The sequence below is a fragment of the Bactrocera dorsalis genome, chromosome 5 (genome assembly GCF_023373825.1).
Source record: "Bactrocera dorsalis isolate Fly_Bdor chromosome 5, ASM2337382v1, whole genome shotgun sequence".
NCBI lineage: Eukaryota > Metazoa > Arthropoda > Insecta > Diptera > Tephritidae > Bactrocera > Bactrocera dorsalis.
The window spans coordinates 7051043-7069572 of NC_064307.1; the positions used below are offsets into that span (position 1 = coordinate 7051043).

The window sequence follows — 18530 nt, forward strand, 5'->3', positions numbered from 1 at the left end:
AGCTCTTCTTCAAATATCAGTGGCCAGTGTAGAATGAGACCAGTGATCTGAGTTTGTCTCTAGGGCGGTTGAGGCATGCTTTGTGGTAGTTGCTAATACCTCTATCTGAGCACTCATTTTTCCTTACGGAGTAGCTTCTTTATGGTATGGAAACCCACTCCAATGAAGGGTTCAGGTTAATGGATGCTGCGGAGTGAGCCGAGTTCCCGATGGCATTATTCATGCAAAGTTTTATCCCGTTATGTTAATTGCTTTGTGGACTGGAAAGTGAAAAATTCGGAAAAAATTCAAAATTGTGGTATATGAGAAGTAGGCGTGGTTGTAGTCCGAGCAGTGCCTTAGTCAAAATCGGTGGGTCTGGTCCTGAGATATGGAATTTCATCCAGATATCTCAATTTTACGTAAGTTACAGCTTGCTCGGGCAGTACCCGCATTTCAACTCGACTTCTCATACTGATCATTTATATATATATAATTCTTTAAAAGGTTCATGAATTCCAATAGCAAGGGGGGTATATTCCTAGCAAAACAACGGAACCAAAGTGCACATAAACCCTAAGTTGTTGCCAGTATTTGAAAAAGTTCTATTATTTAGTTATCATCAAGGAACAGTAGCGGGTTCGGCATTTAATGTTAGGCGAACGCAATTTGTAGAATTTAAATTTCTCCACTGTAAATAAAATAATTAATCTTAATTTAGCAATTCAATGAATTGAACGTACCACTGCTCGTTCAGTCACTGCGATTTCCCGCAAATCCTCTCATTGCCGTGGTAAATGCTTGCGGCTTGACGCTCCAACCGCAGCTGCTCAATCAGCGTTCGGCTTCAATATAAATTGTATCCAATTTGAACTGAGCGCGTTGAGTGTGTTTAAGGTGTTGTAATCATCGCTTATCATCATCAAATGAGCGCACAAACACACTGACGATCTATACAAACCGCTATCTATTTTTGAGACAGTGTGCTTCGCTTGCTCCTTGTAAGTGTGCATTCGTGTGGCTCCAAGACTAACCTAGATGCTGAACGTTGGAAGTAGAAAGCGCGCTTTGCCATGAGCAACAAGCTTATTTAACCGCTTCCAGCTAAACTGATAGCAACAACAACAGCAACGTTTCTAATATACATTTTTGTTATACTCAAAGTCAAGATGAAGTAACGCTACAAAATACATTAATGAATACTTAAAGTTCATTTTCTTCATCTAAATGGAATTGAGCGATACCCACCGACGCAGATAAGTAGCTGAGCGCCAAGTAGACGACGTTTAAAGCACAAAACCGCTCGTGGTAAGGACAGCTGCGAGCAGCAAGTTGTTTGCTTAGTGGGCAGCGCAAGTCGTAAATGCAACCGCGACGACTGCAGAGTGCTGTAAACGAGTAGCATGAGGCGGGTTCATGTGCTCGTTTATACTCGTATATATCTAGGGATGCAATTTAGCGAATTCCTTGCGCTCATCTCCCAAATTAAGTTGCGCTGATTTTGCTTTTATGATTTATTTCTCATTTGCCTTCGCACTCACTTTTGCCATATAAGATTGGAGTTGTTAAATTTCTGCCAGGTTGGCTTATAGCTACTCGTGTATTATACCATACATGGGATATGTATATACTATATTATAAGAAATGAAGGTAAAGGAGGTTATATATGTAGAATAGGAGAGTTGGATAATAGAAAAGTTGCAACTGCGGAACAATAAATAATTTTAACCCAAATCAATTCTCAGCAAGATTCGAAGCTGAACATGTGCCTGAACTCTCGGAAATCTTCACACAATTGGACTTCATACCGAACCTTTTGGGTTATGAAGTCGCCAAACGAAATTCTAGTTGTACTTTCTCTACTTACATACTTGCAACGGCCATGTGGGCGGCTAGAAATCGGTGGAGAGGGCAGTGAACTTCTTTACGAATAAGTCATATTTTGAGGAAAGGTTAGGGGTGTGTGATCAGCACTGTCCATCAATTTCCGTTTCAGACTACGTAAGTACTGCATAATTCTCAAGTAAAGATTTTTACAATAAATTCGGTAGATCTAGAGCTTTGGAGTGCAGCAGGACGCCGATTCTAGCCTTGAGCTTACTAACCATGCAATGAAGACTAGTTAAGGCATCCCTACGCTCAGTATCAATGATATCGAGTCAATTTGTATAGAGACCGGCATGGATGCCAGGCCAAAGCGGAATCATAAAGCTCACGAGCTGGCAAGAAAAAGTATTCTTAGCTGAACTTCGAGTAAAGATTTTGGACAACACTCACGAGGTGCATGTTTCAAATGTTTCAAATGTTTGGTGTGTCCGCGTGGACTGATCTGAATAATTTGTGTGGAGATTTTACAGCTGCCTTAAAAAATATTTCAAGCCAAATTTTGTGAAGATATCGGGTAGTCGAAAAAGTCTTTTCGTTTTTTTTATAAAATTTCAACTTATTTTTTTTTATTTATAATGCACTTTAATGAACCAAATATGTACCATTTTGATCGAGCACTTTTTTCCATTTTTCCGCTAGAGACATTATTTCATCAGTGGAAAACGTTTCTGGTTTCTCGGCGAAAAACTGCGACAAGTTCTTTTCACAGGCTTCCATTGAAGCCAGCTCTACTCCATTAAGGGAGTTCTGTATTAACCCAAAGAAATAGTAGTCCGATGGTGCAAGTTCAGACCTATATGGTGAATGCATCAAAACTTCCCAGCCAAGCGTTCCCAGTCCTTGCCGAGCCATCAAATATGTATGTGTGTGGTCTAGCTTTGTCCTGATGGAAGACGAAGCGCTTTTTGCTGATCAGTTCTGGCCGTTTTTTCGATTCTTGCTTCACTCTCATCAGTTATTGACAGTAGAATGTATAATCAATCGTTCGGCAAGGTTGGATCAGTTCATAGTGCATCCCTTATACTTTTCCAATCCCACCAAACACTTAGCATAACCTTTCCAAGCGTCAAACCTGGCTTTGGGACCATTTGTTGAACTTCACCACGCTTGGATAATGATCTATTTCGCACATTATTGTCGCATTTGATCCACTTTTCGTTTTCTGTTACCATTCGCTTAAGAAATGGTTCGATTTCATTGCGTTTCAGCAAAGATTCGCAAATGCTAATTCGGCCCAATAAATTTTTTACAGACAATTCATGTGGAACCCAAACATGGAGCTTCTTTTTGTAGCCAGCCTTTTTTAAATGGTTCAAAACCATCTGATGATGAATGCTAAGTTACTTAGCGGTGTCATGGCTGCTTATGTGACGGTTCTGCTCAATCTTTTCATAATTGCATCGACTTTTTCAATGATAGGTAGACCTAGAAGAACTGGATTTTGATGGATCTGTTTGTATGGTCGGTATAATGTTTTTCCTTACCAACGGTTCCGACAAATGAGGGGAATTTTAAAAAGAACAGGCCATGTGCAAAACTTCAGACAATATCAAGAAAACTAGCTCGCGTACATCTATAGAGATGGTCAGGCAGATGGACATGGCTAAATTGACTCAGCTTGTCTTGGAAATCACTCATGTAGGAACTATCCGCCGTTTAATTCTGTGTCCACTTGACTTGTGTGAGTATTTACTAAACTTCCTAATTAAAAATGTTAATTAAAACTTATACTCACAATAAAATAAACGCAGTAAATTAAGACCAGTTTCGGCTAGTTCAAGCTGAGCAAGAAGAAGGCCTAATCATCAGCCATTAATTAAGCCTAATGAGTTAGGGCTTGCATTTTCTAATCAAATGTGGACGAGTCAGTGAGTGAAGCCTAAATAAATTTCGCTGATTACAAAATAATTGCACATAAGCTGTATTCTTCGTGCGGCCTATGCCCTCATAACCATAATCCCCGCACTGACATTAATGCCGCTCAATGCACTGCGCTTGTATGTGTGTGCGTGCGCGTGCGTGTGTGCTTTATGTGCGTGAGCTGGCGGCATTTGATGTAATTGAAAATTGTCAAATTGCCGCCGGGTTGTTAAATAGTGCTAAACCACTTTAACTAAACGACCGACCGGGACTGGCGGCCCCCAGCACCTCTCGGCTACCACACTTGCCTACGATCGAGTTGCACATGCACGCACATGGGCGACAGTTTACGGTTATTTGCACGGCTGCGTGCTGCCGATAAATTTAATAAACTCTCAGCTAAAGGACAGCTCAGCACACACACTCCTTATTGAAGAATTAAAATTGCATTTTAATGAGGGACCCAGGCAGGTCCGCTGCGTTAATAGGGGCTCGTGAATAATTCGTTGCATATTAACAGGCGCGCAGCAATGTACTTATGCAGCGCCCATATGCAACGGATCGACATGGCGCCGGTGGGCAGGCTGTTGACATATCGACTGGCTAAGTCACTGACAGGAACGCCCGCCTGCGCCGCACTGGGGCCGTTGCCGAGGGGCGCTTACTGGTGCTGCGTGAAATGTGGATTGTCATTGTGCTTGCAATTAAATTTAATCGCTTTTGCTGCATTTCAGCAACATTTTGTGGCAGTTCTGAATATTTTGAAGTGCAAGCCGCAACAAAATGAAAATGCCCTTTGTCCAAACAACGGCTGCGGGCGGGTATGCAAAGTGTCATCAGTCAGCACAGCGGCATTTATGCGACTAAACGAACTAGGCGAAAAAACAACAAACTCATCAACTGGTTAAGAATTTATGTATGTGCCCGCGTGTGTCCTTGTATGTGTGCCTATGTATTATTAGATGCGGCTTTGAGGCCAAAGCATTTCTAAATTAAAAATTATTTTTTTGCTTGGCAATAAAACCGCATTTTGTGGTATGTTTCAAAGCATTTTTAAAACAATCCTCTCATAACATAATGTCAGCCTAAATGTAGGCAATGATTCAATGATATGAAACGTTTTTCGCTTCCAGGGATATGACAATTGGTCTCCAATTATACGAAGTGAAGGCCTGGATTGTTGCTAAACTAAACTTGGTGGAATTTAACGGCGGGTCTCCCTAAAACTAGCAATTTTATTATTTTTACAAGGAATTTGAAACGGATTATTCAACCTCAGTTCCCACCAAACTTGCTACTATACTTCGAACTCTTTTTAAGAGGCTAAAAAAATATTTTACTTGTCTTTTTGACATATTCTCTGCCAATTTGATTAATTTTGTAATGGACTACTTTTGTAAATGAGTCTAGTCTTCCACTTGTTGCTTACTTATCCTTGCTGCTCCACCCGTTTTCAATAGCTTTGTCTACCTGCGAGGAATTTGTTTGCGACATTGGGTATATATGTCCGAGTAGTTACTTGCAATAACAGTTTTTGTTGTTGTATTCATTGGAATATTGGCAGCTGTTACGCAATATTAACCAAACGCCTCACCCATTAGTGAATCTCACCAGTGCAATGCGCTTACTACGCAAATATGAGTACTGCAGCATCTCCATAGCCTCCACTTTACACAAGTTTAATGAAAATATCCCGTTTTTGCCACTCGTCGCGTGTTGCACCAATGTTTGCTGTGCTTTTCCTGTTGTTGTTCGCTTTGCAAGCGTTTTTTCCGCACGGCATCTAACGGATCCGTTCGTTCCACGCCACGGAGCTTCTCCTATCAGCCATACAGCCTCTCCACACATATAAAATTATACAAGCAATAGGGAACACACGGTTTGCACACACACGTACTGTCTGATGTGTTCATTGATTGGCGGCATTGTTTGTTTGCTCTCCCCCACGTGCTCTATTCCTGTGTGTTTGTCATGCGGAGATTTGTGTACTTTTCTTTTCACCTGCCTTTTTTTGTCGTTCGCTTTTTTAAATTCCGTTGAATGGAAAAAGTTTAAATGGATTTTGAATCACAGTGTCCGGCAGTGCATTTCAATGCGCGCTTGTTGTTGCTGTTGTCGTAAAATGCTACTACTTTTTAGTGACAACTTGACGTTTAGCAATTCATCATTGCCATTCGATTCATCAAACTTTAACTTTGAACAGGTGTGAACTGTGAAGTGGCAATTCAATATATCACAACAACAACAACAACAATAAGTTTGAAGCACACACTGAAGGGTTGCCATTCGATTGCTCATAAAAAGTCGCTCAATTGAAATCAACTCGAAATGTATGAATTGTGCGAAGTGATAATTATCGGCAAGCAAATACGCTTTTTTCTCCGAGCAAATATAATTGATTTAAATTGGAATGAAAGTTTTTATTCCTGGCGGCTTTTGAGCACGGTAGACATAAACTTCATTTTGATTTTGAGTGCACTGAGCGTGTGTGATTAAGCCCGTGTGTACACTTGCTGACTTTTCCGTTATTTAATTAGTCATTTGAGCGATTTAATGAAAACATAATTAATTTATAATTTCATATTTCCAGCTTAAAGGGCAATCTTTGCAATATATCAATTAAATTGAGATTTTTTTCGCCAGATAATCTGGATATTGAAAAGCATATATTTCCAATATTTTTTCCATTTTAATTTTAAATTTCAATTTTGTTTTTTTAATGTGAAATCTAACTGAATTCCTGTAGTATCCATGTTATTCATCTGTATGTAATGGATGGTGTTATGTCAAGTGTTGCCTACATTTTGGCGCTTTTCTTATAAACCTTTTTCGAACTCTTGAAATCATTCAAAAAATTGTTCTGTTATATACATATGTATATCCACAACAGATACAGACAGTAACCTCGAATCGCGTATCGGCCAAAAGTGTCTTGGGAAGCGGGGCATCAGTGGAGAGTGTCGCTAAAAACAAGCGAATTCGGTTCAACTGTGTGCAAGCTTACAAAGGCATCGATAACAATGGGAGTGTAGTCGGGAATGATAAGAGTGGTGTGTGGCTGTCATTCAATAACTTGTCCCCCTTTAAACTCACCCACTGCCTCAACAATGATCTAGTCCACAGCATGGCAAGGAAGCTTAGAATTCTATGGAGTGATCTATCGGGATAAAAAACTGCAAAAGTCATGTGCCAACCAAAGTTCCTACTCACGCTTAATAGAAAAGACAGAGGAAACATGATTGGAATACTCACTGATCACAGTCTGTTGGCGGCACATGGGACTGGTAGACACCTGCAGAACAAGACTGACCGATCAAGGTGCCTGCAGGCAATGCCAAGAGAAGCAATACAGCAATTCTTGTGCGCTTGCCATGGAATAGAAAAGCAAAGCTTAAAATATTTGGCGACCCCACGATATGAGGCATTGGCAGAAGTGTGGGTAGTGAACCCGCAAGATCTATTAAAAGTAACGTCAAGTGTTGGCATTTTGACAGAATGAATACTTCTCATGCACTACGTAAGACCTGAACTACTCCATTTGGCATTGCTAAGCACCAAAACTGGTGTATGCGTGACTCATGAACCTAACCTTACCTAATAATATGTAATAGTGGACATTTTTTGCTTAATTTTGGACAAAACTTATGCATTGAAATATACTTAGAGTGTAAGGCTATTAAATGCCATAATGATGATCATCCAAATCTAGTCAAAGAACGCGAAATCTGTCTCTAGAATGCTCAGGTTTAGAATGGTTATTTCCATTATTAATACCGGAAAAAGTAAGCTCACCAACGAAAACGGAAAAAGTGAATAATGACTCAGGCCGAACCGACGTAGCTTGTTTAGTCGGATGAGCGGGGCTTAGAATTTTCTGCTGTACCCACGAATTAAGGCTGTGTTCAGCAGTGGCCAAAACTGTAAATGGAGTCGTACAAACAACAACAAAAATTATGAAAGCAAAATAAAATAGAAAATAGAAGGCAGAGTCGGATACTCGCTGAGATTTGTGCTGCTGACAGTTGTCTTGGCAACGGTACATGCTTACACTCACACACCCACACAGGGCGCACTGGTAGCACACTGCTTCGAGGCTGAATGGTGGGTAGTGGCGCTGTGCATTTAAGGTTATTTCTTTTGTGGCCGCTTTGCGGCGTGTGAGTGTGTCATAAACATGCACGGCAGAGACAATAGTTTGCAGCGAAAATAAAAGAGTAACGGGCAGAGGCGCATTTAAGAAGTTAAAAAGACAAAAACAAAGGCAACAAAAGTTTTCACAAAACAATGGACGCCTCGGATGTGAGCGTGTGCGTATGTATATGTGTGTGTGTGTGTGTAATGGTTATTTTGTGCGACAGACAGTGCAGAAGTGAAATTTTGCTCACTGAAAAAGCAACAGCCCGAGACAGCCGCAAAACAGCACACACACATACATATAAACACTGGTATATACTATACCATATATAAAAATGCAATGTGTGCGTGTGTATATGTGTGCAGTCGGGCAAAAGTGCTCCATGCTAACTGTGAAACAAAAATTAAAACCGCAGCATAAAAACAAGGAGCAAAGTAATTCTTGGGCAGCAGCCGCAAACAACAGTAACGGCCGCACTCACTTGCCACAATTGCGGTAACGGTATTGTGGCGTTGCTGTGGCAATTGTTTGCACCGTCAAATACATGCACATGCCACATGCCGTTACATATTTATTAGTAAAAATGTCTGCATGTGTGCGTAAATGATTATTTCGTCACACGCACGCACATATAAAGACACATACACACAAACTTTCATTTAATTTTTGCAAGGAAGGCTATCTGAAATGTTATTGAATGGGGGGAGGTGTAGAGTGTCCAGAGGAAATATAGAGTCTGAAAAGTTCTCGTCAAGTTATAACAATTTAAAGTCCTTCATTAAGAGGGTATTCCAGCATAAAGGTGTAAAATTCAGTTAATTTTCGAAGTGTCGTGTCGTAACTTTAGTATCCATTATTTTATTAATTATTTACAAACAGTACAAAAATCAAGCAAAATTTCCAAAAAAAAGTTACAAATTCCTAAAAATGGAAGCTGATAAAGGGGAGGGTAGTCTGAAACAAATTGACAATACGATTTAAATCCTCATAGTATTGTTTTTTTCAATATTTCTTTATTGAAGGGATTTATTTCTAAAGGATAACAATAAGATATACATAAATTCTTGAATCCATTTCAAAACTAGTCAAGCTTAAGCAAGAGATTAAGGTGTTTTGGTAATACGAGTACGTTGCTCTTTGGTAGGCATATCTCTTCTTTTTAAGAGTGTTTGATTGTAGGAATGTTCTAAAGCATAAGCCAATGGGTTTGGGTGATCTCGGAGTTTAGATATATATATACATATTTCATTCAGCTGTCCTTTACTTCCTTCTTCACCATACAAATACCAAGACCTTTACGGATATTTTCATTGCCCATGCACCAAAGCGAACACGTGAATGTTCCAAACGGCCGATTTTATTGTTTTTAAAGTAATACACCTACTAAACTTCGTGTTTCAATAAAAAAAAAATAAAATATTAGTTTCAATTATAGTATAAAATAAAAAAATTAAAAAATATAATGTTTTCATCGCATGTCAGTTTCTTACATTTCGAGCTCATTTTGTAAAGCTCACTATCTTTGAATTGATTTATCTATAGTTGAATGTGTTTAGTTTTTATTTTTTAATATTTTTGATTAATAACATGTCATTAACTTATTTCTAAATATTAAAAATATTAAAAGTGTAGTCAAATATGCGCAATACTTGAAAACTTTGAGTGGTAAGGCTTGCGTGGCCACGAGTGTACTTCGTTCTCTTGGAGTACTAAAATATTGTTTATTTTTACTGCCGGGCACATTTTTGGTCTTAGCGAAAACGTAGCATGCTTACACTTCGGTTCATTTACATTTATACAGCAGTTGGCTAGCCATTCTTCGACAGAACCGAAGTGCTCCGCTAATATTCTTGATGCTATAATGTTGAAGTAAAGCTGTGTCATCCACAGAAGTTGAAGTCAATACATTATCAGCTGTTGGAAGATATGCTGTATATATGATGTATAGAGTTGGGTCTAGAACACTGCCTTGTGGTACTTCAGCCATTATCGGTCACTCATCAGAAATCTCCTACTTTAACCAGCTCAGGCATTTCTCTATTCTTTAAATTGGACTCCAATTTCTTATACAATTCGAATTTTTTTAATCTTATATGAAAGGTCTTCAAGCCACGCCTTATCAAATGCCTGAGCTACGTCTAGAAATATAGCTGAACAGTAGTCTCTGTGCTCAAATGCTTTTCTTATTTCGTTAGTAATGCTATTTACTTGCTCTATCGGGATATGTTTTTCACAAAACCCGAATTGGTGCGTTGGTACTATGTTATTTTATTAGATAATGATGACCTGATGTAAGGCTAAGCGTAGAAATATTAGATAAGAATTTGACACTGTAACTTGTGAGCCAAATAAATGAAGAGGTCTTAGAGAGATATGTATTTTAAAGGGTTACATGGGTTTCCTCGGATAAAAAACAGCATTTTTCAACAATTTTTTTTTCATATAAAAAATTAAATATTTTATTAGAATTTTTTATTGTTACAAAAATACACTAATGATAAAAAAAAATTAAAAAAAAAATAAAATATTTTAAACTCGGCCTTTGCGGCGGCATTTTCGATGACCCCGCGAAAAAAATATGCGCTCGAGTTGGCAGGATAACTCTTTATAGGATTATCTAAAGTGAAAACATACGTGTTTTAGTTCAAACCTTAACTTAGAACTTGGAGGAAGAAAAAAAAACTGAAAATTTGATTTTTGGCAGACATATTTAAAAAAAAAATAACAATTTCAGTGCAAATTTGGCTAAATGTTTTTTTTTTCGAATAGTTGTAGTCGAAAAAAAAATATTTCGTCCAAGTCTTTAAGAATTGAAACTCAAATATCCGTGTAAAATATTATGAAGATTGGTTGAGTAGTTCTCGAGAACTCTTGCCAACCGACTTCGACTCTTTAAATGATATGTGAGGACACATGCAAACCGACCATAAACAGGCAGTGGACTTTTATAAGCATATTTTCAAGGTGGATAAACCAAGGGAGGCTTACCATTGCTTGGCGAGGAATGAGAGTTATCGAGAAAGCCTTTTAGATCGAGCCTTCGTTTTGAACGAGGACACCACAGCGAGTACCTCTAAAATACTTGCGTAAAATAGAGTACAACGATTTATTGTCTTATATTATGTAATATGTAACACAATAAAAAATAGTGGAATTGCTTAAAATAATTACATCTTTTGTACTAAAGCTTATCTAACTGAGCAATATTCCTCAGGACGCCGCTGCTTTATCTACATGTACAACTGTGTGCATGCCTCTTTGTGCCGTTTAGTGATGTTTGTGTTCTTTATCGTCGTACATTGACTTTTAATGGCGAAAGCTTAGTGCTACTTTGCGGCATTATCCCTTTCAGGCGGTTGGCTGCTCTTCTCGTGGCTTTTGTTTGATCACTTGGACACATCAGCTCAGCGAGTTATGAATTTAAGCCAATTCATTCATTGCATTCGCCCTGTTTTAGCGACTGCGGTGGCGCAAAAAACTTTCCCATCTCCCTTAGGAAAGTCTAAAAAATAAAAAAAAGGAAAAACAAATTCAACTTCTTAACTCACACATTGCTTCACTCTCAGCTTGCTTTCGTTTTTATTCCGCTTTCATGCTTATTCTCTGCAACTATCTGCTTTTAACTGCCAACTATTCCGGTTTAATTGCTAATACCTTGCTTGCCACAACATAACACAACCGATAGTCGCACACAAACACACACACGCTCGAACACGAACACACCTATCGACAACATGCGAGCAGATTAAATTATAAGTGGCTGTGTTTGTGTGTGTGCGTGGAGGAATTAATCTCCTGCGCTGCTATCGTGTGCTCACAGTCACATGTGCTGCCTGTTGGCACTGAAATGGTCACATGCTTATGAGTGTTTGTTTGTGTGTATGCAGGTGCTTTCAGCAATCTGTTAGAGGTGGCTTATGGAGCGCAGTTTTTATCTGCTTTGCTTCGTTTGCTTTCAATTCCCGACGGTTGCCAAGGTGCCGGCACTAAGAGTTTTTCTGTCGACTCAAATGCCGCTCTTTCTTTTTCTCCCTCTTCGTGCTAATTGTTAAAATTATGATGTAAAAACAGCTAAACTGTTGAGCTGTCAACCAGAGAAACGAACGGTAAACCTTTTAATGCCATTCTTTCGAATTGCCTCACCACATTCTGAGCTTATTAAATATTTCTGTCAATTAATAAGCTAGAGCATGGGCTCTTTTTTATGAATAAAAATAAAAAGTAAAATAATTAAAGAATCTGAAAAGGTAGAAAAAAACACCTAATTCGTGCCAAAGTGAGTCGCTATTGAATTATTTTTTTTTTTCAAAATTTTTATAGATTTCTCTATTATTCCATCTGAATACTTCTAACATTTCCAGTTTAGTTTTAATTTTTACTTTTCTTTTGCTAAATAAAAGGTTTTGAAAGGTGTTTAAACTTACTCCAGAAATATCATGAAACTGTTGCCTACATTTAGGCGAAGCTTATAATATCAAAATACAACCATGTCCCCCGCTATTTTTTACTATTTTATATATCTATTTAAATATATTTCCTTACTTTACAATTTAAAATATCAAAAACTTCAAATTAAATTTATTCGCAAACTAAAACCGGAATTTCGCACTTATGTGCGAAAAGTTCTAAAATTATTTAACCGCATTCACTCGCCTGTACATATGTGTGCAATACGCCATGTGTCTACCGGCAATTAAAATTCCTCAAATTTCATTTCGTTCATATCCGGCGGAAATAAAAATATTCTAGCGAATTTATGATTTGCAAACAATTTTTACAACCGACTTTGACTGCAGTCGGGCGATTGAATTGTGCGATTGCGAGCTTGTGTTATTGTTATGAAATTTATAAGCATTGTAAAAATGCAGTAAAGTATCTGAGGCAAGCGTGGAGTGGCGCGCAGAGCTGGTGCACGGCAACACCCACAAAGAAGCATATAGTCTGCATGTGTAGCTCGGGTGTGAAAACTGCAATAAACCATTTGATTTGTAACTGAGTCGAGCAAAAGCAAAAACAATGCGCTTTGTTGGCGTGCGGAGTGTTTGTTGCACACAACTGCCGTATAAATATTGGGTAGTCGAAAAAGTCTTTTCGTATTTCTAATAAAATTACAACTTATTTCTTATCGAATTTTCCAGAACGGAAGTGGCGAACCATTGTTGTGCTAAATTATTTGAATATCCAAAAATTTAATTTTTTTTTCAATTACCGGACTAGAAAACCTCCATAAAGCACTTTGTTTCAAGTTCATTTCTATTTTCTTCGAATTAATTTTATGCTTTGCATAATATTTGGAAAATTTTATTTTTTTTTTATGTTTTTTGGTGGTCTTGCCTTCAGTTCCGTGTCGCGCCGCAACATTTAAAATTCCAAAACAAGCGCAGAAATCGAGACAAAGTAAGCGAAAAACTCCGCTCGCAGAAGACAAGCGCAAAAAGAGATACCGGGCCAACAAATAAATCAGCGTCAATAAGGAAAAATTGCAATACAGCTTTTTGTGGCAACATGCGAAGTGATAGGTGAAACGTAACAGCAAAACAAAAAACAACGAAAAACGCCAAAAAAGAAAACAAAAAGTTTACAAACTGCTGACAAGGAACCTAAATGAAAAGAGCCAACACTTTTTGCCCTAAATTGCAGCACTCGGTTGTGGACGAGATACTTAAGGCAGGCAGTACACAACACTTCACTTCGCCGCCGCTGCCACTGCGTGGTTTTATCGCTGCGATATTGTATCTGGCGAACGCTTTTCGCTCATGTGAGCCCATAAATACACGGCTTTCGCCGAATGCGCCGTAAAGGCACACATAAACAGTAGCGATTCTTGAATTAGCACATTATCTGATTCGCCAGCTGCACGGGCGCACATAAAAAGAGCCTCCTGACAAGCCGACATGCTGACGGTTGTTTGGCTATGTGTGTGTGTACGTGTGGGGGGCGAGTGTTTTTCGCTGGGCCTTTTTAACGCCGCCAGCGCACAGCCTAACTTTTTACAACTTCTAATTTTGTATTCTTATTTCCGCAGCCGCTTGGCAGAGTAACTTATCTTGTCTGTGTTTTTCGCCTAGCGCCCGACGAGTGATGTTACTCATACGCCACGTGTGCGCCTGGTTAGGCTGTTTATGAGTTGGCATACCCAATCCCGCTGAACTTGACAAGTGAATGGTTGCACCGTCTCACCACGTCACGTCACACCCTCGTCGCTCTGGCTCTAAGCCTACGCGGCCGCCGTTCGCTTTCTGCTGCTTTGTGCGCCTTAAATTTGATTTTTGATTTACGAGCTTAACTTTATAGGCCAACGCCGGCCTGAAACGCAGCGCAAGTAAACACATGTGAGTATGTGTGAATGGGGGTGTAAAGGAGTGTGAGTGCAGAGTAGTGTGTGTGTGTGTCGGGTTCTTGCTTGCTCGGCGCGCTTATTTGTTAGCTGGCGTGATAAATTGCCTTGTCATGACCCTTTACAGTCGCCTTGCTGCATGCATATTGCTCCAGCCACTGCGAAAGCACATTCACACACACATATGTACGTAACCGTATGCTCGGCTGCTGGTGACCTTTTCTTGCTGGAAGCATCCAACTTAAATAAACATATTGAGCGCGAATGTGGAAGTCACTCGTGACGGCCTGTAATAGCAACACACAACACACCGGGCGACCGCGCAGCCAGCACCCACCACCCACCAGTCGCCGCCTATGCAAATACACCGCTGCAATCCACTGGCACTGCGCTCGCTTAATGGGTGTTGACAGATTTGTCAGCGGCACGCTTTTTACGCGTATCGAATTTTGTTGCCGAATGCGAGCATAACGGTTTTTGGCGTCGGCACAAGTGTCAACTCGTCTTGCTCAGAGCTTGTCAAGTGACTGCCGCATGCGAACGCCACACACACACCCGCTTACATGTGCAAATATATTTTGTGTTTGCAGCTAAGTTCACAAGCGGTTGCATGGTGTCACAAAAAATTGCTACAAAATTGAGGCAAAAAGAACGGCCAGCAGCGACAGCGTCAGTAAAACGGTTTTTTCTTCGACACTTAATTCCCACGACACTCACACATACCCAAACACACCCAAGCACACACACACATCGAATCCGAGTGGTGTTGTGTATGTGCTTATGTAGGGGATCCAGTAGTAAAGCCATTTAGATCAAAGCGTGTTTAACGCCGTCGCATCCACGCTGCGCTCTTTTTATGCTCGCATTTAAGTGGACTCGTAAATTTCGAGAGTGATGTATGTGCAGTGCTGAATTTTCGAGTTGACGCTGCACTTTCTTCTTCCTCCAGTGCAGTGCTTGCATCAGCAGAGGTCTTCAAAAAAAAACTTTCATTGCGCGACGCATGAATATTTAAAGATGTTTTATGGACCAAATTAGAAGAGTCTGCGCACTCGACATTAACTTTATTGCCGTTGTACTCTCTTGTGGCTCTAGTTCTTCGAAGAAGTTGCCGTTTTTAAATTCTCATAAATTCATGCTTCTTTCTTAAGGCTTAAATTATACTTACTTTCGATGTTTGGGGGAACGGCAACTATAATTACTTTGGTTACCGTCGTTAAAAAGGCATATAAAATTTCGGTAGATACTGCAGAAACAAAACATTTTGCAAAAACGTATTTTTTTACCATTTGTTGGTTTTTTGGATGCACATAGCGCGCATTTATGCATTTCACTTTGCTAGTTTCCAACGGGGCGTATACGTAACATGTGTGATTTAATAGTAGCTTTGCGCTCCTAACGCTTTGTATATATTTTCCGCGTAGAAAAACGCATATATTTGATACAAATTACAGCGTGATCCAATAACAGTGGTTTACATCGATTTTAATGCCCCAGATATAATATATATATATTTGTCTCAGTTCATAAAACTGTCAATGGTTTGTAAGATTTGCTCTTATTTATTTATAAATCTTTATTTTGATTTTACTTAACAAAAAATAGGAAAACAGCAAACCAAATAACTGATCTCTGCATTATCAGTTTTGTTTTTTTTTTTAATGAAAGATTGCGTCGTAGTAAACAGCGAGCCAAATGTCAAAATATTTGTTGTATTTCAATAATACTCTTCTACAAACATTTCTTCTATAAATTTCCAGGAGCCATCATATGATGAACTCAACAAGCTTGAGACCTTTTCTCGCGCCAAAATACTATTGAATTTGGGCTGTTCATCAGTGAAATCAATCGAGTCCAATCGATTGTCAGCCTGGTGGACTGCATATTAAGAAACGGTTCTCAAGCGTGGAAAGACAAAAAAATCGGCTGGCAAGGTTTTGGCATCAGTCTTTTGGGATGCCCGTGGAATATTATTCATCGAATGATAAATGAGCCAGTTTTAATTCATTGCATTGTGTATTTGATTGCAGTTCTACCATTCCCAATATTTAGCAATTTTATTATTTTTCAGGAAGGATCAGTTTGAAATTGTACTCATATACATATGTGTTCATCGTTCCCGTTTAAATATTGCATTGCTCTGTGCAATGCTTCGAAAAGATTTCTGTATATCTCAAATTTTTTATCAACACTTCAGTTATGCCGCTATTTTTTTATGCCAGATCTTTTGCAATTTTAAATTGCCTGTCAAGATACCCCCTCCAATAGTTAGCAGGTATGAAAAAAATGTTATAGCTACCCATAGATGTATTGAATCACCCAATTTATTACTTAAGAACGAACTCTGCCCTCAATATAAAAACTTGATCCACAGATGTCGCCTTTTACTTTGGCATCGTTTTGTTTAACGCACGTTTACGCCAATTTAAGGTTTGAATATTGGATACTGCGATGGTAGCGCCATCTATCGGCCAAACATTCCAAAATAAACAATTGATTAAAAATGAAAAAAATAATTTAAAAAACATTTTTCAGTGACCAAATTGTAAATCTAAACCATTCTCGAATCTCCTTGAACATACACACAAAATTTCATCAAAATCGGTCTATCCGTTTAGGAGCAGTTCAAATGCAAACACACGGCCAGAAGATTTACATATATAAAGATATGCAATAATCTTCAAAACTAGAGCACATTCAATATTCCCATGAATAAGGTGGTAATAGAGACACTTGAATAATCAAAAAATCAAAATAACCAGGCAACAATAATTTTTTTGTTTTTTTTAATTAAAAAAATTTTATTTGTTTGCAAAAATTCATAAAACCATTTTAGTGCATCATCATCATAATTTCTTAGTCCTAAATTTTTTATAACAGATTGCTCGGAAATTCCATCACTAGGCTGGTTTCTAATTAAAATCCACTCTAATTATGGTTGATCCATTTCGTGGTACCCCACTTATTAAACAGATTACATTATTATGATTCAAAAGAACATTCTTTGGTAATTATTTGTTGAAGATTGCCTCTGTTGGTCGTGCCCAAGTCTTAAATGGTTCATTCGTTGAGTTCAATTTTCGATGAGTGCTTCAAGCATTTCGACTGATAACTGTCGAATGACACGCTTGATGCTTTGCTGCAAGATCTGAATTGAAGCGGAATTCTCCGAAAAGACTTTGGACTTAACATATACCCACAAGAAAAAGTCTAACGGTGTGATATCATACGGCATCAATGGCCAGGTCGACCAGCCCAAAACATTAAATTGTCGGTTCGCCAAAGTGTTCTCTTTATAGATCCATTGTTTTATGCGCTGTGTGGGAAGTGGCGCAATCTTGTTGAAACTAAATGTCGCCGAGATCACGAGCTTCAATTTCAGGCATCAAAGAGTCGGTTATTATGGCGCGATGACGATCGCCATTGACGAACAAAAACAATATGACTGCTTGACACGAATCGCCCGCCAAAAAGAGGTTTTTGAGAAAAGTACCTTTACTTGGATCAGCCGTTATTATATTCACATTTATAAGTTGTACTTGTTAGTTTATTTATTACTAAGATATTTTACTATTCTTTGTATTCTTTTACAGATGCAAGGTCTCTACTGCTGGCACTGTCTAAAGAGGTATGTAATTTGTGAAAAGAGCTCAAAATATGTAGTTTAAAATTTTCTTAACGTGTTGTTCGATAGTAATTGATTTCGAGATAGTTCTTCTGGAGGACTAAAGTAATGCGAAACAAAACTTAACTATTGATTTTGAAAAACTACAGATTGACTGCAACAATAGAGAAGAAGAAAATAATTTTTAGATTTGAAGGTATCCATTTTAAAATACACTCTCTACTGGCTTTACCTTTCAGTTTTCCTTTCAAGCTTTTTTAGCTTCATAAATTATGTTTGCATAATCTACGTAAACAAGTAGTAACTCGTAGATTGTTTGCCTGACGCCGCCAGTCATTCGATTAACCTTTAAACTTTGGCAATTCCGTGTCGCAAACACAGCTCTAATACTCTAATACTGGCCATGAAGCATTATCTCTTCAACACACCCACACACACATGCACAGGCACACAAGGAAGCGAACATATGCTGAAAGTTCTTTCATTAGTTAAATTAGCTGAGCCAATGGCGAATTAATAATCGGAGAGGGTTACCAAGTAACGTGAAAACGGCGCACGCCGTAGACTCAGCTAAAAGAAAAAAGAATTAAAAGAGAAGAAATGGTGTAACAATTCATTAAACTCACTAAATCCATTAGCTCTAATGCACTGGCAGCGCCGGCAACGCAGTCAACAGCGACAACAGAGGCCACAGCAACGGACAGGCG

General features: G+C 38.7%; 1 long non-coding RNA gene across 1 annotated transcript in view; it reads left to right on the forward strand.

Annotated features, from left to right (window-relative positions):
• LOC115065927 (uncharacterized) overlaps positions 1–18530 on the forward strand; it is a 97397-nt gene that overhangs the window by 10854 nt on the left and 68013 nt on the right. The window contains exon 2 of the long non-coding RNA XR_007422833.1: positions 17792–17826. This is a non-coding gene — a long non-coding RNA (uncharacterized LOC115065927). The remainder of the gene's footprint in view (positions 1–17791; positions 17827–18530) is intronic.